At 43.3% G+C, this 27,500-nt stretch overlaps 1 protein-coding gene across 4 annotated transcripts in view; it reads right to left on the bottom strand.

Annotated features, from left to right (window-relative positions):
• AQP (aquaporin) overlaps positions 1-27,500 on the bottom strand; it is a 71,720-nt gene that overhangs the window by 42,122 nt on the left and 2,098 nt on the right. The window contains exon 1 of one of the 4 annotated variants that reach the window (XM_069317508.1): positions 21,276-21,413. The exons of 2 other annotated variants lie outside the window; for them this stretch is intronic. The gene's annotated coding sequence lies outside the window, so the exon portion shown is untranslated. Of the gene's footprint in view, positions 1-21,262; positions 21,414-27,500 lie in introns of those variants that run through there. One more of the 4 variants, XM_069317507.1, reaches the window with a different exon arrangement.

Consider the following 27,500-nt stretch of genomic DNA (forward strand, 5'->3'; position numbering starts at 1 on the left):
CACAATTGTCAGAGTTTAACAGCCACTACTGTTCTTACGGCATATATAGAACATTATTCTACACTATTGTTGCTACAGTTTAATATACATTACTGTAATGTACCTACACACTTGAACATTACAAGAGTATGACTTTAAGTTATAAGTTAAGGCAGCGTCTGGGATGCTCTCAGACGTAGGTTCGAATCCTCGTCACGGCCCTTGTGGATTTGTTCATAGATGCATCACGCTATTGTGATTCCTGTGTGTAATTTAAGTTATGTTTGGTTAAGTTTGGTGTAAGTAAGTTATGCTGGGCTTCGTCAACCTTGGTTTAGGTATGCTAGGGTAGATTAGGCCTTGTTTAGGATGGTTAGGCTAAGTTTGTACAAGTTTGATATATTTAAGTTGCGTTTGGTCATGGTTGTCTTGGATTCAGGAAGAAAACAAAGAAACATCAACATAGGAGTAGACTTTAAGAATAGACAACAAATCCCCGTGGCGAAGTGGTAAGACACTCGCCTGGCGTTCCACGAGCGCTTTGGCCTGGGTTCGTATCCTGGCCGGGGAGGATTGACTGGGCTCCAATCCTTAACTGTAGCCTCTGTTTAACGCAACAGTAAAATGGGTACCTGGTTGTTAAACAATTTGGCGGGTCGTATTTCAGGGATAAATTAGGATTAAGAACCTGCCCAAAACGCTACGTGTGCTGGTGGCTGTACAAGAATGTAAGAACTCTTGTATAAATATAAATACAATAACATTAGAAATAAGTAACGTTTTTCCTGTTAACTCTTACATGCGAAATGTTGTCTACAATTAAGGTCTACGCTCACCGTGGTTCCGCCCGCTGGTTTAGGAAACAAGTTATGTGGAATTTAGTTGGAGCAAGACGTCAAGGCCACTTGACCAATCACCGCCACACTTATAAATATGCTGTGGTCATTAACCCTTGCCAAATCCTGCGTGTCGTTACACTGTGTTAACGAGGGGAGCCGCCGAGGGCTGGCTCACTTACAGTCAGGTCTTGGGGAGGAGTTAAGTCACTGACACACACACACACACACACACACACACACACACACACACACACACACACACACACACACACACACACACACACACACACACACACACACACACACACACACACAGGAGGGATACTGAAAACAAAAGGTTGGCATACCGAAAGGGAAACTATGAGGAGATAAGAAAATTCCTAACATATATAGCATGGGAAACAGAGTTCAGGAGAAAGACGGCCCAAGACATGATGGACTACATCACGCAGAAGTGCAAGGAGGCAGCAAACAAGTTTGTCCCAGTCCAAAAGGAAAACAGTGAAATGAAGATGAGAAACCCATGGTTTAATCAGAGATGTAGGCTAGCTAAGCAGCAAAGTAAAAGGGCATGGAGAAACTATAGGAATAACAGGACACTGGAGAGCAGAGAAAGATACCAGAATGCCAGGAATGAATATGTCAGGTTGAGAAGAGAGGCAGAAAGACAATACGAAAATGACATTGCAAGCAAGGCAAAGACTCATCCTAAATTGCTGCATAGCCACATTAGGAGAAAAACAACAATAAAGAAACAGGTTATGAAATTAAGGATAGGGGCAGAAGGATTCACTACAAACGACAAGGAAGTGTGTGAGGAACTGAATAAGAAATTCCAGGAAGTCTTCACCTTAGAGCAAGGAGAAATTCCAGAGATAAGAGAGGGAATAGTTAACCAGGAACCACTGGAAGAGTTTGAGATTACCAGTGGGGAAGTAATGAAGTGTTTACTAGAGTTCGATGTGACAAAGGCTATAGGCCCAGATGGAATCTCCTCTTGGATACTAAAGGAAGGAGCAGAAGAACTGTGCCTGCCACTCTCCATAGTGTATAACAAATCACTGGCAACAGGGGAACTGCCAGAAATTTAGAAAGCAGCTAACGTAGTCCCGATATACAAGAAAGGGGATAGACAGGAGGCACTGAACTACAGGCCAGTGTCCCTAACCTGCATACCATGCAAGCTGATGGAGAAGATTGTGCGAAGAAAGCTAGTGGAACACCTGGAGCGAAGGACCTTTGTAACACAGGATCAACATGGGTTCAGGGATGGCAGGTCCTGCCCCACAGGGTTACTTGAATTCTACGACCAGGCAACAAAAATAAGGCAAGAAAGAGAAGGGTGGGCAGACTGCATATTTTTGGATTGTCAGAAAGCCTTTAATACAGTGCCACACAAGAGGCTAGTGAAAAAGCTGGAGATGCAGGCGGGAGAGAAAGGGAAGGTACTCCATTGGATAAAGGAGTACCTAAGCAACAGGAGACAACGAGTCAGTGTGAGGGGTGAGGTCTCAGACTGCCGTGACGTTACAAGTGGAGTCCCGCAGGGGTCAGTCCTTGGACCTATACTGTTTCTGATATATGTAAATGATCTCCCAGAGGGTATAGACTCGTTTCTCTCAATGTTTGCTGATGATGCAAAAATTATGAGGAGGATTGAAACAGAGGATGATAGTAGGAGGCTACAAGATGACCTAGACAGACTGAGTGAATGGTCCAACAAATGGCTGTTGAAGTTCAACCCGAGTAAATGCAAAGTAATGAAACTAGGCAGTGGAAACAGGAGGCCAGACACAGGATACAGAATAGGAGATGAAGTACTTAATGAAACGGACAGAGAGAAAGATCTAAGAGTTGATATCACACCAAACCTGTCTCCTGAAGCCCACATAAAAAGAATAACGTCTGCGGCATATGCGAGGCTGGCTAACATCAGAACAGCCTTCAGGAACCTGTGTAAGGCATCATTCAGAATCTTGTACACCACATATGTAAGACCAATCCTGGAGTATGTGGCCCCAGCATGGAGCCCGTACCTTGTCAAACACAAGACGAAGCTGGAAAAAGTTCAAAGGTATGTCACTAGACTAGTCCCAGAACTAAGACGCATGAGTTACGAGGAAAGGCTGCGGGAAATGCACCTTACGACACTGGAAGACAGAAGAGTATGGGAAGACATGATCACAACCTACAAAATCCTCAGGGGAATCGACCGGGTAAACAAGGATAAACTATTCAACAGCCTTCAGGAACCTGTGTAAGGAATCATTCAGAATCTTGTACACCACATATGTAAGACCAATCCTGGAGTATGTGGCCCCAGCATGGAGCCCGTACCTTGTCAAACACAAGACGAAGCTGGAAAAAGTTCAAAGGTATGTCACTAGACTAGTCCCAGAACTAAGACGCATGAGTTACGAGGAAAGGCTGCGGGAAATGCACCTTACGACACTGGAAGACAGAAGAGTATGGGAAGACATGATCACAACCTACAAAATCCTCAGGGGAATCGACCGGGTAAACAAGGATAAACTATTCAACACTGGTGGTACGCGAACAAGGGAACACAAGTGGAAACTGATAACCCACATGAGTCACAGGGACGTTTTCAGTGTCAGAGTAGTTAACAAATGGAATGCATTAGGCAGTGATGTGGTGGAGGCTGACTCCATACACAGTTTCAAATGTAGATATGATAGAGCCCAGTAGGCTCAGGGATCTGTACACCAGTTGATTGACTGTTGAGAGGCGGGACCAAAGAGCCAGAGCTCAATCCCCGCAAACACAACTAGGTGAGTACACACACACACACACACACACACACACACACACACACACACACACACACACACACACACACACACACACACACACACACACACACACATACACACACATGCCCAATTGTTTCTGCATTTGCCAGGGATCGAACCCGGACCCTTAGGACTACGACCCTGAGTAGACACTGTCTACTCAGCCGCGAGGCCTCTGTATGTGTGTACTAAACTAGTAAAGGTGAGTACATACACACACAAAACGACGGCCAGAGAGGCGGGGATTCAAGAGCTAAGGCTTGATGAACAAATCCACAAGCGCCGTGACGAGGATTCGAACCTGCATCCGAGATCATCCCAGACGCTGCCTTAATCGACTGAATTACGACATGGTCAAAAAGAGCTGAAACCAGAAGTTGTACCTAACTTACTTGAATCCTGCAGCCTCTCCGAGACACAAACCAGGGTTTTACACAACTCCCCCATGCACTCGAGCTATGTCAATAGGCCGTTCTACCTCTTCCTATTGACACAGCTCGAGTGCATGGGGGGAGTGGTGTAAAACCCTGGTTTGTGTCTCGGAGAGGCTGCAGGATCCAAGTAAGTTAGGTACAACTTCTGGTTTCAACTCTTTTTGACCATGTCGTAGCTCAGTCGATTAAGGCAGCGTCTGGGATGCTCTCGGACGTAGGCTCGAATCCTCGTCACGGCCCTTGTGGATTTGTCTATTTGATGCATCACGTTATTGTGATTTTTGTGTGTAAGGCTTTATCCTTCCGACACAAGTAGGTGATTACACACACGGACGCTTAAGAACAGAACTGTGCAAACAGGAACTAGCAGGTTAATTGTTCATCACAATGAAATGTGTGAAGTAAAACATGTGTATGGGGCAAGTAACAGCATCAGCAGACTAACAGATGTTGTCACAACTCTAATAAGACTTGGCTACAGATATTTCTGGCAGTTAGGCTAGTATAGGGATCTAGATAAAGTAAAGTGTGTGCACAAAGACAGGGACACACACTCGAACACTATATCTTGGATTGTAGTAAAATTGAGCCATTTAGAGATAAATCTAAGCTCACTCTGTATGATATGGCAACCTATCTTAATACCATGGATAAATTACCTGAAATCCTTGCACTGTATCCGTATTTCGCTTCCAGTAGATAAACGACATATGAGATTAAGAAACAAGTAGTGTATACTGTAAATATGTAGCTCTTGAAATAGCACTTTCTCTGTAACTAGCTGACATTGTATCTATAAGGTGTGAAGGATAGATGAAATTGTTTATGTAATAATCTAAGATGAGGTCTGATAAAGACCTTTTGTGCCCTCTGTAATGCTTTTTGCGCTACCGCTCACAGGATGAGTATGGGGTACACAATAAACTACCGCTCACAGGATGAGTATGGGGTGCACAATAAACTACCGCTCACAGGATGAGTATGGGGTGCACAATAAACTACCGCTCACAGGATGGGTATGGGGTGCACAATAAACTACCGCTCACAGGATGGGTATGGGGTGCACAATAAACTACCGCTCACAGGATGAGTATGGGGTGCACAATAAACTACCGCTCACAGGATGGGTATGGGGTGCACAATAAACTACCGCTCACAGGATGGGTATGGGGTGCACAATAAACTACCGCTCACAGGATGGGTATGGGGTGCACAATAAACTACCGCTCACAGGATGGGTATGGGGTGCACAATAAACTACCGCTCACAGGATGAGTATGGGGTGCACAATAAACTACCGCTCACAGGATGGGTATGGGGTGCACAATAAACTACCGCTCACAGGATGGGTATGGGGTGCACAATAAACTACCGCTCACAGGATGGGTATGGGGTGCACAATAAACTACCGCTCACAGGATGGGTATGGGGTGCACAATAAACTACCGCTCACAGGATGGGTATGGGGTGCACAATAAACTACCGCTCACAGGATGGGTATGGGGGTGCACAATAAACTACCGCTCACAGGATGGGTATGGGGTGCACAATAAACTACCGCTCACAGGATGGGTATGGGGTGCACAATAAACTACCGCTCACAGGATGGGTATGGGGTGCACAATAAACTACCGCTCACAGGATGAGTATGGGGTGCACAATAAACTACCGCTCACAGGATGGGTATGGGGTGCACAATAAACTACCGCTCACAGGATGGGTATGGGGTGCACAATAAACTAGCGCTCACAGGATTGGTATGGGGTGCACAATAAACTACCGCTCACAGGATGGGTATGGGGTGCACAATAAACTACCGCTCACAGGATGAGTATGGGGTGCACAATAAACTACCGCTCACAGGATGGGTATGGGGTGCACAATAAACTACCGCTCACAGGATGGGTATGGGGTGCACAATAAACTACCGCTCACAGGATGAGTATGGGGTGCACAATAAACTACCGCTCACAGGATGAGTATGGGGTGCACAATAAACTACCGCTCACAGGATGGGTATGGGGTGCACAATAAACTACCGCTCACAGGATGGGTATGGGGTGCACAATAAACTACCGCTCACAGGATGGGTATGGGGTGCACAATAAACTACCGCTCACAGGATGGGTATGGGGTGCACAATAAACTACCGCTCACAGGATGAGTATGAGGTGCACAATAAACTACCGCTCACAGGATGAGTATGAGGTGCACAATAAACTACCGCTCACAGGATGAGTATGGGGTGCACAATAAACTACCGCTCACAGGATGGGTATGGGGTGCACAATAAACTACCGCTCACAGGATGAGTATGAGGTGCACAATAAACTACCGCTCACAGGATGAGTATGGGGGTGCACAATAAACTACCGCTCACAGGATGAGTATGGGGGTGCACAATAAACTACCGCTCACAGGATGAGTATGGGGTGCACAATAAACTACCGCTCACAGGATGGGTATGGGGTGCACAATAAACTACCGCTCACAGGATGAGTATGAGGTGCACAATAAACTACCGCTCACAGGATGAGTATGGGGTGCACAATAAACTACCGCTCACAGGATGAGTATGGGGTGCACAATAAACTAGCCACCTCCTGCGGCAACAATCAAAATCAAGATGCTCGATCCCCTGCAAGCTCATCAAGATGAGTACAATTAGATAAGTACAACAAGGTGAGTACAACTAGATGAGTACAACTAGGTGAGTACAACTAGATGAGTACAACTAGGTGAGTACAACTAGGTGAGTACAACTAGATGAGTACAACTAGGTGAGTACAACTAGGTGAGTACAACTAGGTGAGTACAACTAGATGAGTACAACTAGGTGAGTACAACTAGGTGAGTACAACTAGATGAGTACAACTAGGTGAGTACAACTAGATGAGTACAACTAGATGAGTACAACTAGATGAGTACAACTAGGTGAGTACAACTAGGTGAGTACAACTAGATGAGTACAACTAGATGAGTACAACTAGGTGAGTACAACTAGGTGAGTACAACTAGATGAGTACAACTAGATGAGTACAAGATGAGTACAACTAGATGAGTACAACTAAGTGAGTACAACTAGGTGAGTACAAGATGAGTACAACTATATGAGTACAACTAGATGAGTACAAGATGAGTACAACTAGATGAGTACAACTAAGTGAGTACAACTAGATGAGTACAAGATGAGTACAACTAGATGAGTACAACTAAGTGAGTACAACTAGGTGAGTACAACTAGGTGAGTACAACTAGATGAGTACAACTAGATGAGTACAAGATGAGTACAACTAGATGAGTACAACTAGGTGAGTACAACTAGATGAGTACAACTAGATGAGTACAACTAGATGAGTACAACTAGGTGAGTACAACTAGGTGAGTAAAACTAGACGAGTACAACTAGAAGAGTACAATTAGGTGAGTACAACTAGGTGAGTACAACTAGATGAGTACAACTAGGTGAGTACAACTAAATGAGTACAACTAGATGAGTACAACTAGGTGAGTACAATTAGGTGAGTACAACTAGATGAGTACAACTAGGTGAGTACAACTAGATGAGTACAACTAGATGAGGACAACTAGGTGAGTACAACTAGGTGAGTACAACTAGATGAGTACAACTAGGTGAACACAACTAGGTGAGTACAACTAGATGAGTACAATTAGGTGAGTACAACTAGGTGAGTACAACTAGATGAGTACAACTAGGTGAACACAACTAGGTGAGTACAACTAGATGAGTACAACTAGATGAGTACAACTAGGTGAGTACAACTAGGTGAGTACAACTAGATGAGTACAACTAGGTGAGTACAACTAGATGAGTACAACTACGTGAGTACAACTAGGTGAGTACAACTAGATGAGTACAACTAGGTGAGTACAACTAGATGAGTACAACTAGGTGAGTACAACTAGATGAGTACAACTAGATGAGTACAACTAGGTGAGTACAACTAGATGAGTACAACTACGTGAGTACAACTAGGTGAGTACAACTAGGTGAGTACAACTAGATGAGTACAACTAGATGAGAACAACTAGGTGAGCACAACTAGATGAGTACAACTAGGTGAGTACAACTAGATGAGTACAACTAGGTGAACACAACTAGGTGAGTACAACTAGATGAGTACAACTAGGTGAGTACAACTAGATGAGTACAACTAGATGAGTACAACTAGATGAGTACAACTAGGTGAGTACAACTAGGTGAGTACAACTAGATGAGTACAACTAGATGAGTACAAGATGAGTACAACTAGATGAGTACAACTAAGTGAGTACAACTAGGTGAGTACAAGATGAGTACAACTAGATGAGTACAAGATGAGTACAACTAGATGAGTACAACTAAGTGAGTACAACTAGATGAGTACAAGATGAGTACAACTAGATGAGTACAACTAAGTGAGTACAACTAGGTGAGTACAACTAGGTGAGTACAACTAGATGAGTACAACTAGATGAGTACAAGATGAGTACAACTAGATGAGTACAACTAGGTGAGTACAACTAGATGAGTACAACTAGATGAGTACAACTAGATGAGTACAACTAGGTGAGTACAACTAGGTGAGTAAAACTAGACGAGTACAACTAGAAGAGTACAATTAGGTGAGTACAACTAGGTGAGTACAACTAGATGAGTACAACTAGGTGAGTACAACTAAATGAGTACAACTAGATGAGTACAACTAGGTGAGTACAATTAGGTGAGTACAACTAGATGAGTACAACTAGGTGAGTACAACTAGATGAGTACAACTAGATGAGTACAACTAGGTGAGTACAACTAGGTGAGTACAACTAGATGAGTACAACTAGGTGAACACAACTAGGTGAGTACAACTAGATGAGTACAATTAGGTGAGTACAACTAGGTGAGTACAACTAGATGAGTACAACTAGGTGAACACAACTAGGTGAGTACAACTAGATGAGTACAACTAGATGAGTACAACTAGGTGAGTACAACTAGGTGAGTACAACTAGATGAGTACAACTAGGTGAGTACAACTAGATGAGTACAACTACGTGAGTACAACTAGGTGAGTACAACTAGATGAGTACAACTAGGTGAGTACAACTAGATGAGTACAACTAGGTGAGTACAACTAGATGAGTACAACTAGATGAGTACAACTAGGTGAGTACAACTAGATGAGTACAACTACGTGAGTACAACTAGGTGAGTACAACTAGGTGAGTACAACTAGATGAGTACAACTAGGTGAGAACAACTAGGTGAGCACAACTAGATGAGTACAACTAGGTGAGTACAACTAGATGAGTACAACTAGGTGAACACAACTAGGTGAGTACAACTAGATGAGTACAAATAGGTGAGTACAACTAGGTGAGTACAACTAGATGAGTACAACTAGATGAGTACAACTAGGTGAGTGCAACTAGATGAGTACAACTAGGTGAGTACAACTAGATGAGTACAACTAGATGAGTACAACTAGGTGAGAACAACTAGGTGAGCACAACTAGATGAGTACAACTAGGTGAGTACAACTAGGTGAGCACAACTAGATGAGTACAACTAGGTGAGTACAACTAGATGAGTACAACTAGGTGAGTACAACTAGATGAGTACAACTAGGTGAGTACAACTAGATGAGTACAACTAGATCCTAGAACTAGAACTAGAACTGCATCTAGTACAACTAGATGCAGTCTCCGTGGTGTAGTGGTAAGACACACGCCTGGCGTTCCGCGAGCGCTATGTCATGGGTTCGTATCCTGGCCGGGGAGGATTTACTGGGCGCAATTCCTTAACTGTAGCCTCTGTTTAACGCAACAGTAAAATGTGTACTGGGATGAAAAAACGATTCTTCGCGGCAGGGGATCGTATTCCAGGGACCATAGGATTAAGGACTTGCCCGAAACGCTACGCGTACTAGTGGCTCTACAAGAATGTAACAACTCTTGTATATATCTCAAAAAAAAAAAAGATGAGTACAACTAGGTGAGTACAACTAGGTGAGTACAACTAGATGAGTACAACTAGATGAGTACAACTAGGTGAGTACAACTAGATGAGTTCAACTAGGTGAACACAACTAGGTGAGTACAACTAGATGAGTACAACTAGATGAGTACAACTAGGTGAGTACAACTAGGTGAGTACAACTAGATGAGTACAACTAGGTGAGTACAACTAGATGAGTACAACTAGGTGAGTACAACTAGATGAGTACAACTAGATGAGTACAACTAGGTGAGTACAACTAGGTGAGTACAATTAGATGAGTACAACTAAATGAGTACAACTAGGTGAGTACAACTAGGTGAGTACAACTAGGTGAGTACAACTAGGTGAGTACAATTAGATCAGTACAACTAAATGAGTACAACTAGGTGAACACAACTAGGTGAGTACTAAGGAGGTGACAACCCATTAAAAACAATAGAAAAGAAAACACACTTGGTATGAATTCAGGTTATTGCTGACTACGTTATTCAGCAACACAACCTGCGATGCAACACTGTGCAACAAGGACTATTATATGTTTCATAATATAGGAATAAATGAACGATGCGCGGCATGGCGCATATGCCCTTTTAGCGCTTGCTCTCGGTGAGACTTGCGCCCCACTGACAATGGAATAAAGATGTGAGAATCCATGCTAAAAGGGCATTAAAATGCTAATCTTTGTAAAGTTCAAGAACAAGTTCATAAGTGACCTTAACTGAGAAGAAAAGTAACTTAAAAATATCTCGTAGAGATTTAAAAAGATCGGAACTTTCTAATTCACAGCTTCACTGAATTCTAAGATGTGTTGATGTGCATGTGTCGTAAGATGTGTGTTGATGGGAAGGTGTCGTAAGAGGTGGCTGAGACACGGAGCTGCACATATACACCCGGCACATGTGACGTACCGGGAATGACGTCACATGTGCCAGAGATGCAGCATCAGCAGTTTCTCCTCTCTGCACACTAATGCTATGGCGCACATGCACGCACGCACATGTGTTCTCTCTCTCTCTCTCTCTCTCTCTCTCTCTCTCTCTCTCTCTCTCTCTCTCTCTCTCTCTCTCTCTCTCTCTCTCTCTCTCTCTCTCTCTCTCTCTCTCTCTCTTCTCTCAGTCACTCACTCACTCACTCACTCACTCACTCACTCACTCACTCACTCTCTCACTCTCTCTTACTCTCTCACTCCCTCTCTTACTCTCTCACTCCCTCTCTCTCTCTCTCTCTCTCTCTCTCTCTCTCTCTCTCTCTCTCTCTCTCATGAGTACAGCTGATGTACTCAAGAGGGTACTGGTGCTATACTGAAGTAAATTCTTGCACCGTAGTCACCGTAGCTGGCTGGTGGAGTACATGCAGCTGGAGGCCGGATAGAGGATTGTGTTGGGCTACGGGACAGGCGGGCAAATATAGCCGGCCTCACCTGTACCACCACCGCCACTGTCATACCTGGCACGGCCTTCCTTCTTCTCTCTCTCACACACCACACACCCTTACACTCACACACCCCACACTCTCACACTCACACTCACCCTACACCCCACACCCTCTCACCATATATGACGCTTCGTGGCAAAAATATAAATTTGGTGAATTTTCCATAAAAATCCCATTTAACAAAACCCAAGCCATCAGTCCTCTTCAGAACACCATTTTCTACACCATCAAAACAACTGTTTAATTCTAACATTTGCCGTCCAGGGAGTTACATAGTGGCCCCCACTGTGGGCTGGCCTCCCCCCACTGTGGGGCTGGCCCCCCCCCCACAGTGTGGCCCCCCCACTGTGGGGGGGGGGCCTGCATGCCCTCACCCACAGCCCCCCACACCAGCGGCCAAGAAGCGACCAACCCACTGAGAACACCTCGTCCTGGTGCACATTACAGCACTGTAATATTACGACATGTTATAACATTGATGTTTCATTGTATCGGCCTCGGTGGGTATGGTGGGTTGCTGGGGTTCGTTCGTTTCTGGGTGACGAACTGGTTGCTGGTTTATATATATATATATATATATATATATATATATATATATATATATATATATATATATATATATATATATATATATATATGTATATATTATTAAATATGACAGAAAAAGTAAGATTAATAATTCTAACACGAATTTTCTCTATCTTTCGTATATTTCTTTTCACTGTTGGTGGTAATTCAAAAATCAATTCTCCAAAATTCATTTTTATTTCTAGTCTGACGCGACACTTGAGCGCGTTTCGTAAAACTTATTACATTTTCAAAGACTTTAGTTTACACATACACAACTGAATAGAACTTACACATCTCCGATTTGTTTATATCTACATTTGAGTGAGGTGGATGGGGTGAGGTGGCATTAATAGGGTATTAATTTCATCAACACAAGACAGAACACGAAACAATGGGTATTGAATGGAAGTGATTGTAGAAAGCCTATTGGTCCATATTTCTTGATGCTTCTATATTGGAGCGGAGTCTTGAGGTGGGTAGAATATAGTTGTGCATTAATTGGCTGTTGATTGCTGGTGTTGACTTTTTAATGTGTAGTGCCTCGCAAACGTCAAGCCGCCTGCTATCGCCGTATCTATCGATGATTTCTGTGTTGTTTACTAGGATTTCTCTGGCGATGGTTTGGTTGTGGGAAGAGATTATATGTTCCTTAATGGAGCCCTGTTGCTTATGCATCGTTAAACGCCTAGAAAGAGATGTTGTTGTCTTGCCTATATACTGGGTTTTTTGGAGCTTACAGTCCCCAAGAGGGCATTTGAAGGCATAGACGACGTTGGTCTCTTTTAAAGCGTTCTGCTTTGTGTCTGGAGAGTTTCTCATGAGTAGGCTGGCCGTTTTTCTGGTTTTATAGTAAATCGTCAGTTGTATCCTCTGATTTTTGTCTGCAGGGATAACGTTTCTATTAACAATATCTTTCAGGACCCTTTCCTCCGTTTTATGAGCTGTGGAAAAGAAGGACCGACATCACCTCAGCACTGAAACAAGGATTATCAAGAAACTAACAACGTTATATGGAGGACCTATGGCAATTCCACAACCAAGAGATGGCTTCCTGAACCTTGCAGGAATCAACCTCACTGAGGACCAAATCACTCTCCTAAATCTGGGTATAAACTGTCACGTTATGTCCAGACCGAGTGAGATGGCCCGGAAAGTGGAGTTGGAAATCCTGTTGGACGACATATTCGACCTCGAGACACAAAAGAAGGTCACTACCAAAGACACCTTGCAAGCAGAACTCATTGCGGAAGGAGGAAAGAATCGAGGCAATTACAGAAGCACCATACTGTCCCCCGAGCTCAAAGCGGCAGCTAAAAGCCTTCGTGAGAACAAGGAGATAGTAGTCAGGAGAGGCGACAAGTCGCCAATATACATCATTCTTAAAAAAGACGAATATCTGGCGAAAATGAACCTCATATTCTCTGACCAAACTAAATTCCAAAGGGTAACGAAGGACACTACAGCCGAATGAAAAACAAAGGTCAACAAACTGATCGAAACTGTGAACGCCAAGAAATCCGGACTCCACCTGCCAAAGATTATTGGGGAATATAAACCTGGATATGCGTATGGAAATGTCAAGACACACAAGCCTGGAAACCCACTTCGGCCAATCATTAGCCAGATACCCACACCCACGTACAGACTGGCAAAGCGACTCAACGGCCTGCTGGCTCCTTATGTCCCTTGCGCCTTCAGCCTGAAGTCTCCAAAGGAATTTGTTGACTTACTGCGGGGCACACGGGCCACAGGGATAAGAGCCTCGTTGGACGTACAATCACTGTTCACCAACGTACCTGTGGACGAGACAATCGAGATGACAGCCGACAGAGTGTATCGTGATCCAGCCTGTACTCCTCTTGACATACCAGAAAATATTTTAAGGAAACTACTCCATGCTTGTACTAAAGAGGCACCCTTCTTGAGCCCGGATGGGCACATGTATAAGCAAGTAGATGGGGTCGCCATGGGTTCTCCCCTAGGAGTCCTGTTTGCAAACTTCTACATGGGTACCATCGAGCAAAAAGTCCTAGTCGACATGAACTTGAAACCGGCCATATACTGCAGGTATGTTGACGACATTTTTACACAGGTACCTGATGTCAGACATCTGCAGGAGCTGAAGGAGGCGTTTGAGCAGAGTTCCGTGCTGCGTTTCACTTACGAGATGGAAAAGGATGGGAAGCTGCCCTTTCTAGATGTAACAGTCATGGAAAAGAGCGGAGGTTTCCACACTGCAGTCTACACTAAGGAAACGAACATAGGAATGTGCCTAAATGCCAACAGCGACTGCCCAGACAGGTACAAAATGAGTGTTGTTAACGCATATGTCGACCGTGCTCTCAGCCACAGCTCAGAATGGAAGCAAGTCGACGAAGAACTCTGTAGGGTAAGGCAGGTCCTAGTCAACAACGGCTTCTCCAATGGTTTCGTCGAAGACATCATAAGAAGGAAAGTGAAACGCCATGCAACCTCTGAAGAGACAACTAACACAACACCTATACCCCCTATTAGACTATTTTACAGGAACTTCTTTTCCACAGCTCATAAAACGGAGGAAAGGGTCCTGAAAGATATTGTTAATAGAAACGTTATCCCTGCAGACAAAAATCAGAGGATACAACTGACGATTTACTATAAAACCAGAAAAACGGCCAGCCTACTCATGAGAAACTCTCCAGACACAAAGCAGAACGCTTTAAAAGAGACCAACGTCGTCTATGCCTTCAAATGCCCTCTTGGGGACTGTAAGCTCCAAAAAACCCAGTATATAGGCAAGACAACAACATCTCTTTCTAGGCGTTTAACGATGCATAAGCAACAGGGCTCCATTAAGGAACATATAATCTCTTCCCACAACCAAACCATCGCCAGAGAAATCCTAGTAAACAACACAGAAATCATCGATAGATACAGCGATAGCAGGCGGCTTGACGTTTGCGAGGCACTACACATTAAAAAGTCAACACCAGCAATCAACAGCCAATTAATGCACAACTATATTCTACCCACCTCAAGACTCCGCTCCAATATAGAAGCATCAGGAAATATGGACCAATAGGCTTTCTACAATCACTTCCATTCAATACCCATTGTTTCGTGTTCTGTCTTGTGTTGATGAAATTAATACCCTATTAATGCCACCTCACTCAAATGTAGATATAAACAAATCGGAGATGTGTAAGTTCTATTCAGTTGTGTATGTGTAAACTAAAGTCTTTGAAAATGTAATAAGTTTTACGAAACGCGCTCAAGTGTCGCGTCAGACTAGAAATAAAAATGAATTTTGGAGAATTGATTTTTGAATTACCACCAGCAGTGAAAAGAAATGTACGAAAGATTGAGAAAATTCGTGTTAGAATTATTAATCTTAATTTTTCGGTCATATTTAATAATATATATATATATATATATATATATATATATATATATATATATATATATATATATATATATATATATATATATATATATATGTCGTACCTAGTAGCCAGAACGCACTTCTCAGCCTACTATGCAAGGCCCGATTTGCCTAATAAGCTAAGTTTTCATGAATTAATTGTTTTTCGACTACCTAACCTACCTAACCTAACCTAACCTAACTTTTTAGGTTACCTAACCTAACCTAACCTTTAAAGATAGGTTAGGTTAGGTTAGGTAGGGTTGGTTAGGTTCAGTCATATATCTACGTTAATTTTAACTCCAATAAAAAAAAATTGACCTCATACATAATGAAATGGATAGCTTTATCATTTCAAAAGAAAAAAATTAGAAAAAATATATTAATTCAGGAAAACTTGGCTTATTAGGCAAATCGGGCCTTGCATAGTAGGCCAAAAAGTGAGTTCTGGCTACTAGGTACGACATATATATATATATATATATATATATATATATATATATATATATATATATATATATATATATATATATATATATATATATATATATATGTCGTACCTAGTAGCCAGAACGCACTTCTCAGCCTACTGTGCAAGGCCCTATTTACCTAATAAGCCAAGTTTTCATGAATTAATTGTTTTTCGACTACCTAACCAACCTAACCTAACCTAACCTAACTTTTTAGGTTACCTAACCTAACCTAACCTTTAAAGATAGGTTAGGGTAGGTTAGGTAGGGTTGGTTAGGTTTGGTCATATATCTACGTTAATTTTAACTCCAATAAAAAAACATTGACTTCATGCATAATGAAATGGGTAGTTTTATCATTTCATAAGAAAACAATTAGAGCAAATATATTATTTCTGGAAAACTTGGCTTATTAGGCAAATCGGGCCTTGCATAGTAGGCTGAGAAGTACGTTCTGGCTACTAGGTACGACATATATATATATATATATATATATATATATATATATATATATATATATATATATATATATATATATATATATATATATATATATATATATATATATGTCGTACCTAGTAGCCAGAACGCACTTCTCAGCCTACTATTCAAGGCCCGTTTTGCCTAATAAGCCAAGTTTTCATGAATTAATTGTTTTTCGACTACCTAACCTACCTAACCTAACCTAACCTAACTTTTTCGGCTACCTAACCAAACCTAACATATAAAGATAGGTTAGGTTAGGTTAGGTAGGGTTGGTTAGGTTCGGTCATATATCTACGTTAATTTTAACTCCAATAAAAAAAAATTGACCTCATACATAATGAAATGGGTAGCTTTATCATTTCATAAGCAAAAAAATAGGAAAAAATATATTAATTCAGGAAAACTTGGCTTATTAGGCAAATCGGGCCTTGCATAGTAGGCCAAAAAGTGAGTTCTGGCTACTAGGTACGACATATATATATATATATATATATATATATATATATATATATATATATATATATATATATATATATATATATATATATATATATATATATATATATATATATATATCCAACCCATCCTCCTGTTTATATAGTACCTATTGTGACTATCGTCAATAGTCAGAATTCGTACGTTCTTAGCTTTCAGATAGTAGTATACTGACTAGTAAGGAATTATTTTAAAATAAATGAAGCTAAAACACAAACGTAAAAATTCCTAGGCCTAGTATAGTACACATGTATACTATATTAGGCCTCAGATATTGTGTATTAGGCGTAGGTACACCTGTCGCCTGGGCGTCAGGTGTCAAATGGGCGCCTGATAGCTGAGTGGACAGCGTTTCAGATTCGTAGTCCTGAGGTTCAGGGTTCGATCCCCGGTGGATGCGGAGCCAAATGGGCAAAATGTTTCTTTCATCCTACTGCCCCTGTTACCTAGCATTAAATAGTAACCTGGGAATTAGATAGCTGCTACGGGCTGCTTCCTTGGGGGGGGGGGGGGTAGGATGTAACAAACAGGAGACCGGGCCGCGAGGACGCTAAGCCCCGAAATCATCTCAAGATAGGTTAGGTTAGGTTAGTTTAATTTGTCAAAACAACACGACTAAGAAATAGTTTTCAGGTTTGTCCAACTCAAGAGTTCAGATTTCTACTTTCTAATTTCGTTGAAATTATTTATTTAGAGTATATTTATCAGTATATGTACTATGGGGGTCATCGTTACTGCAAGTACTGCCACCACAGCAGGAGGATGGGCTGGTATATGTTATACTGAGCAGCAAGTATGTCCTTGAGAACACAGTAATCAGTAGCGGTGATAAGACATATCTCACCACACTTATGGTGAGATGCGCAGTGATATGTCAAACTTTATGGGGAAAGGAGAGACATGGACGGTAAACCTTTTTAATGCCATGGAACGGAATTTCCTGTAATAAACAACGAAGAGACATAATGAAACAGCCGAAGGTTGATGTAGTGTCCAATAAAATGAAATAATTTTTATTACAGGCAGTAATAAATTATGATCTATTACCAGGACCTCACACTCAGTATATTCTGGTATTGCAGTACTTGGTAAGAGCCTACCACTGTATTGTAGTATTGTGGTATTGTAGTACCTGGTACAAGCCCACCCCTGGAATATTTTGGTATCGTAAAACAGTGTACGAACTTAGTTGTGCTTGCGGGGGTTGAGCCCTGGCTCTTTGGTCCCGCCTCTCAACTGTCAATCAACTGATGTACTGATCCTGAGCCTACTGGGCTCTATCATATCTACATTTGAAACTGTGTATGGAGTCAACCTCCACCACATCACTGCCTAATGCATTCCATCTGTTAATAACTACTCTGACACTGAAAAAATTATTTCTAACGTCTCTGTGGCTCATCTGGGCACTCAGTTTTCACCTGTGTCCCCTTGTTCGTGTTTCACCCGCGCTAAATAGTTTGTCTTTGTCCACCCTATCAATTCCCCTGAGAATTTTGTAGGTGGTTATCATGTCTCCCCTTATTCTTCTGTCTTCCAGGGACGTGACGTTTAGCTCCCATAGCCTTTCCTCGTAGATCATACCTCTCAATTCTGGGACTAGTATGGTGGCATACCTCTGAATCTTCTCTAACTTTGTCTTGTGTTTAACTAGGTATGGACTCCAGGCTGGAGCTGCATATTCCAGGATTGGCCTATAACATGCGTGGTATACAAGGTTTTGAACGATTCCTTAAACAAGTTTCTAAAGGCTTGTATTTGGCCAACCTAGCATATGCCGCTGATGTGGGCTTTTGATGTGGGCTTCTGAGGACAGGTTCGGCGTGATATCAACCCCCAGATCTTTATTTCTATTTGACTCTTGCAGGATTTCACCTCCCAGATGGTACCTTGTGTTCAGCCTCCTACTCCCTTCGCCTAATTGTATTACTTTGGACTTTCCTGAGTTAAACTTTAGTAGCCATTTTCTAGACCAATCCTCCAGTTTGTCTTGTAGTGTGTGTGTGTGTGTGTGTGTGTGTGTGTGTGTGTGTGTGTGTGTGTGTGTGTGTGTGTGTCCGGAACACACACACACACACACACCGAGAAGGGTGGTGAGTACCACTGCACGATAGACCTGAGGATGAACAGTCCACCGTCAATCCTGTATCTGATGGGTATTCCATCCTGGCAATCACGAAAAGGCATCAGTGAACATGGCCGAGAATACCATGCTGAAGTGTTGGGGCGAGAACGCAGCTCTGCTTCACACCGCTCGTCACTGGGGTGGCTTTTGACTCGTCTCCATCGTCCAGTACTTTCGTCATCACACCATCGTAAAACTGCCGGATAATTGCAGTGAATTTGCCGGGACAGCCAAACTTCTGCATTATCTTCCACAAGGCTGCTGACCGTATCGAAGGCCTTGGTCAGGTCGACGAAGGTCAAGAAGAGGTCGTTATGTTGTTCTTGGCAATTTTCCTGGAGCTGAGGTGGAGTAAATATCACATCGACAGCAGTTCCGCGTTCTGCGCGGGAGCCGCATTGACTTTCTGGGAGGAGACCCTGCCCTAGGTGTTGAAGGAGGCGGTAGATCAGGATAAGAGCCAGGCTCTTCCCACGGATGGACAGGAGTGAACTATCCCGGTGATTATCGCAAGACTGTCGGATGCCTTACCTCATGTAGATGTGAACTATGCTGGCATTTTATAATTGTTGTGAGATCACGTCTTCAATCCACATGGACTGGAAGAGCTGTCATTTTCTACCTCATGACCGGGCCTCCTGTTGTGTACACTTCAGCAGGGATTTCATCTGATCCTGGGAGGTTTATCACAGTCCTGGTTGATCTCCGCTTGAAGTAGTCGAGCAATGGGCTCATCGGCGATTGCGTCAGAGCGGTTAAGTACCTGATCATAGTGCTCAACCCATCTGTCCAAGATCTGCTTCTTTGTCAACACTTGAGTTCCCTCTGCACTGAGGAGGGAAGCAGAGCCAGAGGGCTGTGGACCATGTATAACCTTCATAGCGTCATAGAAACGCTTGGTGTCGTGACCAAGGTCTTCATCGACATTCTTGTTAAAAATAACATATCCTGCATCTCATAGCGTTTCCTTTGCGTCATTCTTCGGGTACTGGCAAAGGCATCTTTCTTCCCTTGCAATTTGTACAGTATTCAATCCATAGCTTACCTCGATGGCTCGGACATAGACCAATGAGGCGGGAGACAAACTCCATACACAAATTAAAAAAAGAGGTTTCAAATATATTCCAGATTATTGGAAAGCCATACTCAATTAAATTATACTTTACGTGAGTGAGGTAAACCGGAAGTGTGTAAATCATTTTCAAGTAGATTGCTAGAGTAGTCGACTTAGAAACAACAAATATTGGCGGGTCAACTTTCATAATAAAACCAATCATTAACTTGCAGGGCACTTTATTGTCTCCAGAGACTCGTTTCGTCTTGTTGGTAGTAATGTCTCTCGCCTTCCTTGAATATTTTATGAAGACTGGTTGTGAACATTCTGTGTTGTGCCCCAGAAGTGATGGACCTTCTTCAACACCTTCTATACAGCCAACATTCCTCAGTTGCATCTCTTAGCTACAGCTTGTGGAAATATTTAATTTATATAACCTCTCCCACCAGAGGACAGCAACAGGTGGACGATTTATGCAGGATTTAGTTGTTTCGTCAAAGCCTCACTGACGTCTAAAGAAGACGTCACTGGTTCCCAGATGACATCGCAAAATAGACTGGAATAAGTAGCAGTGATCCTTGCCTTAAGTCTGAACGTCTTAAGACAGTGATCCGTTCCTTAAGTCTGAATGTCTTGGTGTCACTATTCTCTGCAGTATTGATGTTTCAGGATCACGTCTAAACAAATGATGATAAGCTCAGTGCCTCCAGACAAAATAATAGCGTCTGGTGGTATAAAACATTAGTCCATATATAATCACCTGCACTGTTTGACGAGGAGGTGACACGGGTTGTTCCTGTACTACCTGCAGGTAGTTCATGAGAGTACAGCCAGGGAGGGAGTGACCACACGGATACTCCTCCATCAACCATGTCAAGGTTGACGTCTGCCATTATGTAATAAACCTGATTTTTCAGGCACTGCCTGAAAGACCCGGGCGCAGCCGGGTACCCCAGCTAGTATTACATAATAAGAGAGAGACGGCCCCCGGTGTGGGGACCCGGAGGACACAACTATCATTGTATATACAAGGGGGACAGGCCTGGGGGATGCCCGCGGAGAAGAATATTATCAGGACCACAGAATCTCAGCAGACAAACACTTGTCTTCACTACACTTAGTAAGTCCCTGGTGTCTTTTGAGGAAAACGGGAAGGAAATGTAATACTTGCATCATAATCTTACTCGGGTGTGGGGGGCGGCAGTGGTGTAGGGGCAGGAGGCGTCCGCTCCCACACACTACACTATGAGTGACTAAACTATTGTGGTGAGTGTTGGCACCTGATGAGGAACCTGCTGGGTTTGGTCCACTGCTACTGTTGCTGCTGATAGTGAAGGTTCAGTGCTCCTTGATAACTAAAGATTAGGTTATATTAGTCTATTTTCTGCCTGGGATGAGTTGTAGTTAACCGGCAGACACTGTTCTGTCCTCCGCCTCCCTACACTACTGGACTGTTGGCAGGATGCGACTCACAACAGTTGACTAACTCACAGGTACCTATTTGCTGCAGGGGTAAACAGAGGCATCGGGTGTGAGGAAAAGTGTCCTAACATCTCGCTCTGCCCAGGCATCGAGGGTTAAAAAATACCCCACAAATATTTCATAATTGTTTAAATACATTGCAAATTTTGGGTACATGTCCAGTGTATCATCAAGTGTTGATACACTGGATGTATCATCCAGTGTATCATCAAGTGTTGATACACTGGATGTATCATCCAGTGTATCATCAAGTTTGATACACTGGATGTATCATCCAGTGTATCATCAAGTGTTGATACACTGTATGTATCATCCAGTGTATCATCAAGTTTGATACACTGGATGTATCATCCAGTGTATCATCAAGTTTGATACATTGGATGTATCATCCAGTGTATCATCAACGCAGAGTGTCGGAAGTCAGTCAATGTGATACACTTTACTACAATATAATGCATTAAAGAATTCGTGTTTTATCTTTCTCAAAGTTGACAATATTTTCGATACTCGAGTTTTCAAAAAGAAAGACAAGCCTAGGAATACACGTCTCTGCTGCGCCACCACCTGGCTACACCACCCAAGCACGCAGACCTCTCCTACACCACCCAAGCACGCAGACCTCTCCTACACCACCCAAGCACGCAGACCTCTCCTGCAGCACCCAAGCACGCAGACCTCTCCTGCAGCACCCAAGCACGCAGACCTCTCCTACACCACCCAAGCACGCAGACCTCTCCTACACCACCCAAGCACGCAGACCTCTCCTACAGCACCCAAGCACGCAGACCTCTCCTGCAGCACCCAAGCACGCAGACCTCTCCTACACCACCCAAGCACGCAGACCTCTCCTACACCACCCAAGCACGCAGACCTCTCCTACACCACCCAAGCACGCAGACCTCTCCTACACCACCCAAGCACGCAGACCTCTCCTACAGCACCCAAGCACGCAGACCTCTCCTGCAGCACCCAAGCACGCAGACCTCTCCTGCAGCACCCAAGCACGCAGACCTCTCCTGCAGCACCCAAGCACGCAGACCTCTCCTGCAGCACCCAAGCACGCAGACCTCTCCTGCAGCACCCAAGCACGCAGACCTCTCCTGCAGCACCCAAGCACGCAGACCTCTCCTACACCACCCAAGCACGCAGACCTCTCCTGCAGCACCCAAGCACGCAGACCTCTCCTACAGCACCCAAGCACGCAGACCTCTCCTACAGCACCCAAGCACGCAGACCTCTCCTACACCACCCAAGCACGCAGACCTCTCCTGCAGCACCCAAGCACGCAGACCTCTCCTGCAGCACCCAAGCACGCAGACCTCTCCTACAGCACCCAAGCACGCAGACCTCTCCTACAGCACCCAAGCACGCAGACCTCTCCTACAGCACCCAAGCACGCAGACCTCTCCTACAGCACCCAAGCACGCAGACCTCTCCTACAGCACCCAAGCACGCAGACCTCTCCTACAGCACCCAAGCACGCAGACCTCTCCTACAGCACCCAAGCACGCAGACCTCTCCTACAGCACCCAAGCACGCAGACCTCTCCTACACCACCCAAGCACGCAGACCTCTCCTACAGCACTCAAGCACGCAGACCTCTCCTACAGCACCCAAGCACGCAGACCTCTCCTACACCACCCAAGCACGCAGACCTCTCCTACAGCACCCCGGCAGACCTCTCAGCCCTGACAGGAATGCTATGATTACTGATATAACAGCCGCTGATGCTGCTGTTGTCACAGCTGCTGCTGATGCTGTTGTCACAGCTGCTGCTGATGCTGTTGTCACAGCTGCTGCTGATGCTGTTGTCACAGCTGCTGATGCAGCTGTTGTCACAGCTGCTGATGCTGCTGTTGTCACAGCTGCTGATGCTGCTGTTGTCACAGCTGCTGATGCTGCTGTTGTCACAGCTGCTGCTGATGCTGTTGTCACAGCTGCTGATGCTGCTGTTGTCACAGCTGCTGATGCTGATGCTGTCACAGCTGCTGCTGATGCTGTTGTCACAGCTGCTGATGCTGCTGTTGTCACAGCTGCTGATGCTGATGCTGTCACAGCTGCTGATGCAGCTGTTGTCACAGCTGCTGCTGATAGTGTTGCTACTGAGAGTGGTGTTGGTGATCTTCACCTGGTGTCCACCACCAAGGTCTCAGTAGTACACGGTCGCTGACCTAACAATACCGGCTGGGAGTCTCAGAGGGACATTACACTCTAATACTGCTTAGTCTAGCCTCGTACGATGACTTCTCTCGCTGTCTTCCAAACCCGCCAACTGGCTCTCTCTCTCTCTCTCTCTCTCTCTCTCTCTCTCTCTCTCTCTCTCTCTCTCTCTCTCTCTCTCTCTCTCTCTCTCTCTCTCTCTCTCTCTCTCTTTCTTTCTCTCCTTCTCTCTGTCCTCACTGAACAATGCACGGTGCGTATAGAAGGGGCTGTAATGAGATTTTACAAAAGCTGGTCCCACCCACCTGTCGCTTCCAGTCCTGGCGGGTTCCTGATACCTGCTGAGCATGAGAGATAAGACAGGCGACGCTCACAGTCAGGGAAGACTCCGTGCTCCAAGATTTTACCAAAACCGAGCGCACATATATATATATATATATATATATATATATATATATATATATATATATATATATATATATATATATATATATATATATATATATAAAACTATTATTGCTCTGGAGAAAGGGAAGGGAAAGGGGGAAGCGCCAAGCCATTACGACTATATAGCACTGGGAAGGGGTCAGGATAAGGATTTGGGATGGGACGGGTGAAAGGAATGGTTCCCAACCACTTTGACAATCGGGGATTGAACACCGACCGTGGAGAACACTTTTGCTAAGAGGAACACACGATTTTAGAGACTAGAACACCCGATTAGATATTGTTATTAAGAACAAATAATCCTGTAGAAGATTACATTTTACTGATTGCAACTGTTTAAATAACCCTAAAGAACACTATACATCTGACTGTTCCTGTGAAGAACACTATACACGTTTGACTGTTCCTGTGAAGAACACTATACACGTCTGACTGTTCCTGTGAAGAACACTATACACGTCTGACTGTTCCTGTGAAGAACACTATACACGTCTGACTGTTCCTGTGAAGAACACTATACACGTCTGACTGTTCCTGTGAAGAACACTATACACGTCTGACTGTTCCTGTGAAGAACACTATACACGTCTGACTGTTCCTGTGAAGAACACTATACACGTCTGACTGTTCCTGTGAAGAACACTATACACGTCTGACTGTTCCTGTGAAGAACACTATACACGTCTGACTGTTCCTGTGAAGAACACACAAGGGCCTATAGAATATGATTATGAAATTGTTATACAGACGGTCCTGGAGATTAATGCACGCTACCTGATGTTATTTGGAATAACATGTAGTCTTGGAGAACACACGGCGATATATGCTGCTTTGAAGAACACATTGATCTGGAGAACGCCGAACACAATAAGATGTCCATCATAAGAACACAAGTACGTCGTTATACCAATTTGTGTTCTATTGTGTTATTAGATATAATAGTACAGTTACTGAGTGTTCTCCAACAGGACTTGGAGAACACTCAGTTCTTGAGGATGTATTGAAACACTCTGCAGAACAGAACACACACTTGATTAAACTCTTTTTCATAAATGTTACACAGAAGAGGACAAGAATAACAGAAGAACACTACACACATGAACACCATACAGAAGAACACTATACAGAAGAACACTACACACATGAACACCATACAGAAGAACACTATACAGAAGAACACTACACACATGAACACCATACAGAAGAACACTATACAGAAGAACACTACACACATGAACACCGTACAGAAGAACACCATACAGAAGAACACTATACAGAAGAACACTACACACATGAACACTATACAGAAGAACACTACACACATGAACACCGTACAGAAGAACACCATACAGAAGAACACTATACAGAAGAACACTACACACATGAACACTATACAGAAGAACACTACACACATGAACACCGTACAGAAGAACACCATACAGAAGAACACTATACAGAAGAACACTACACACATGAACACCATACAGAAGAACACTATACAGAAGAACACAGTACAAAATTTAATTCTTTAAAAGAACAATATACAAAACATCGCCAGTCAACACACCTCGATAAAGCACCACAACACAATGGAACACAACTAGTGTACCAACACAATGGAACACAACTTAGTGTACCAACACAATGGAACACAACTAGTGTACCAACACAATGGAACACAACTAGTGTACCAACACAATGGAACACAACTTAGTGTACCAACACAATGGAACACAACTTAGTGTACCAACACAATGGAACACAACTTAGTGTACCAACACAATGGAACACAACTTAGTGTACCAACACAATGGAACACAACTAGTGTACCAACACAATGGAACACAACTAGTGTACCAACACAATGGAACACCACTTAGTGTACCCACACAATGGAACACAACTAGTGTACCAACACAATGGAAACACAACTAGTGTACAACACAATGGAAACACAACTAGTGTACCAACACAATGGAACACAACTTAGTGTACCAACACAATGGAACACAACTAGTGTACCAACACAATGGAACACAACTTAGTGTACCAACACAATGGAACACAACTAGTGTACCAACACAATGGAACACAACTAGTGTACCAACACAAGGGAACACAACTAGTGTACCAACACAATGGAAACACAACTTAGTGTACCAACACAATGGAACACAACTAGTGTACCAACACAATGGAACACAACTAGTGTACCAACACAATGGAACACAACTAGTGTACCAACACAATGGAACACAACTAGTGTACCAACACAATGGAACACAACTAGTGTACCAACACAATGGAACACAACTAGTGTACCAACACAATGGAACACAACTAGTGGTACCAACACAATGGAACACAACTAGTGTACCAACACAATGGAACACAACTAGTGTACCAACACAATGGAACACAACTAGTGTACCAACACAATGGAACACAACTAGTGTACCAACACAATGGAACACAACCTAGTGTACTCAACACAATGGAACACAACTAGTGTACCAACACAATGGAACACAACTAGTGTACCAACACAATGGAACACAACTAGTGTACCAACACAATGGAAACACAACTTAGTGTACCAACACAATGGAACACAACTAGTGTACCAACACAATGGAACACAACTTAGTGTACCAAACAACAATGGTAACCACACACTAGTGTACAAAATCACAATGGAAACACAACCCTAGTGTACCAACACAATGGAACACAACTAGTGTACCAACACAATGGAACACAACTAGTGTACCAACACAATGGAACACAACTAGTGTACCAACACAATGGAACACAACTAGTGTACCAACACAATGGAACACAACTAGTGTACCAACACAATGGAACACAACTAGTGTACCAACACAATGGAACACAACTAGTGTACCAACACAATGGAACACAACTAGTGTACCAACACAATGGAACACAACTAGTGTACCAACACAATGGAACACAACTAGTGTACCAACACAATGGAACACAACTAGTGTACCAACACAATGGAACACAACTAGTGTACCAACACAATGGAACACAACTAGTGTACCAACACAATGGAACACAACTAGTGTACCAACACAATGGAACACAACTAGTGTACCAACACAATGGAACACAACTAGTGTACCAACACAATGGAACACAACTAGTGTACCAACACAATGGAACACAACTAGTGTACCAACACAATGGAACACAACTAGTGTACCAACACAATGGAACACAACTAGTGTACCAACACAATGGAACACAACTAGTGTACCAACACAATGGAACACAACTAGTGTACCAACACAATG

Source organism: Procambarus clarkii, chromosome 88 (genome assembly GCF_040958095.1).
Source record: "Procambarus clarkii isolate CNS0578487 chromosome 88, FALCON_Pclarkii_2.0, whole genome shotgun sequence".
Taxonomy (NCBI): Eukaryota; Metazoa; Arthropoda; class Malacostraca; order Decapoda; family Cambaridae; genus Procambarus; species Procambarus clarkii.